Below are 2,039 nucleotides of genomic sequence, written 5' to 3' on the forward strand. Positions count from 1 at the left end.
TACTCATTTCTTGCTGGTATCTAGAAATGTGATTGACTTTAGTATATGAATTTTTCTTCTGTAAACTTGCTAATAATTGCTTACTAGTTTCAGGAGTTTTGTGTGTTTTTCAGATTTTCTACATAGATGATCACATATCATCTTCACACTAAGACAGTTTATTTTTTTCCTTCCTATTCAAGACACCTTTTATTTCTTTTTCTTGTTTTATTGCATTGACTAGAATATCTAGTATGATATTTACAAGGAGTGATGAGAGGGCACATCTTTGTCTTCTACCTCATCTTGTGGGAAAACTTTAAGTTTTTCATCATTAAGTAGGATGGTAGCTATAAGTATCTTTAGATATTCTTTGTTTTTGGGGTTTTTCCCCCCCACAATATTTTACTTAAATTAGAGTGTAGTACTGGTTTCAGGAGTAGAATTTAGTGATTTATCACTTACCTATAACACCCAGTGCTCATCACAACAAGTGCCCTCCTTAATGCCCATCCCCTATGTAGCCCATCCCCCCACCTACCTCCAGTAGCCCTCAGTTTGTTCTCTATAGTTAAGAGTCTCTTATGGTGTGCCCCCCTCTGTTTTTATCTTATTTTAGTTTTCCTTCCCTTCCCCTATGTTCATCTATTTTGTTTCTTAAACTCTGTATATGAGAGAAATCATATGGCATATGTCTTTCTCTGACTGACTTATTTCACTTAGCATAATATACTCTAGTTCCATCCACATTATTGCAAATGGCACAATTTCATTTTGCTTGATGGCTGATATATATATACACACACACGTACCACTTCTTTATACATTTATCAGTCTATGGGCATTTGGGCTCTTTCCATAATTTGGCTGTTATTGATAGCATTGCTATAAACATTGAGGTGCATGTACCCTTTTGAATCAGCATTTTTACACCCTTTGGATAAATATCTAGTAGTGCATGTGCTGGGTCATAGGGTAGCTCTCTTTTGGATGTTTTGAAGACCCTCCATACTGTTTTCCAGAGTGACTGCATCAATTTGCATTCCCACCAACAGTGCAAAAGCGTTCCCCTTTCTCTGCATTGTCACTGACATCTATTGTTTCCTGAGTTGATCCTTTTAGCCATTCTGGCAGGTGTGAGATGGTATCTCACTGGGGTTTTGAGTTGTATTTCCCTGATAATGAGTGATGCTGAGCATTTTTTCATGGGTCTGTTAGTCAAAAAAAATATGAAACTCTTCACAAATTTGCATATCACCTTTGTGCAGGGGCCATGTGAATCATTCCAATTTTAGTATATGTGCTGCAGAAGCGAGCACTAGATATTCTTTACCAAGTTCAGGGAAATCCCCCCTTTTTCTAGCTTACTGAGAATATTTATCATGAATGGGTACTAGATTTCATCAAATCCTTTTTTTTTTTTTTTTTTTTGCATCTAGTGCTTTGACCATGCAATTTTTCTCTTCTAGCTGTTGATGTGACAAATAACATTAACTGATTTTGAATGCCGAACAAGCTTTGTGTGCCTGGTGGACATTCCACTTGGTCTTAGTATGTAATTATTTTTATACATGGTGGGTTTCAATTGTTTAATATTTCACTAAAGATTCTGCATCTATGTTCATGAGAGAGCTGTAGTTTTTTCTGATTGCACGGTTTTTGCAGCAGGGTAATGTTGGCCTCAGAAGGAGTTAGGAGGCATGTCTTCTGCTTTTATCCTCTGAAAGAAATTGTGGAGAATTGGCAAAATTTCATCCTTTAATGCTTGGTAGTATTCACCAGTGAACCCACCTGGCCTTGTTCTTTCTATTTTCATAAGGTTATTAATTGTTGATTCAATTTCTTTAATAGGTATATGCCTGTTTCAATTATCTGTATCTTCTTTGGCAAATTATGTTTTTTTTAGGGATTGGCCCATTTCACCTAGGTCTTCAAACTTGTGGGTAGACCAACTGTTTTAAGCCAGGTTTTCTAACATACAAATATGTAACTAATCCTAGCTCAACTTAACTTTTCTCCCAGTAGAATGGGCCTAGAACACTATTTCTAAACAAAAATAA

The 2,039-nt window shown here is 36.1% G+C and overlaps 1 pseudogene; it reads right to left on the minus strand.

Moving 5' to 3' along the window:
- Nucleotides 1–1,202: 1,202 nt before the first annotated feature.
- On the minus strand, nt 1,203–1,298 carry LOC125924118 (uncharacterized; annotated as a pseudogene).
- Between the last annotated feature and the right edge of the window lie 741 nt (nt 1,299–2,039).

This window comes from Panthera uncia, chromosome B1 (genome assembly GCF_023721935.1).
Source record: "Panthera uncia isolate 11264 chromosome B1, Puncia_PCG_1.0, whole genome shotgun sequence".
NCBI classification, from domain to species: Eukaryota; Metazoa; Chordata; class Mammalia; order Carnivora; family Felidae; genus Panthera; species Panthera uncia.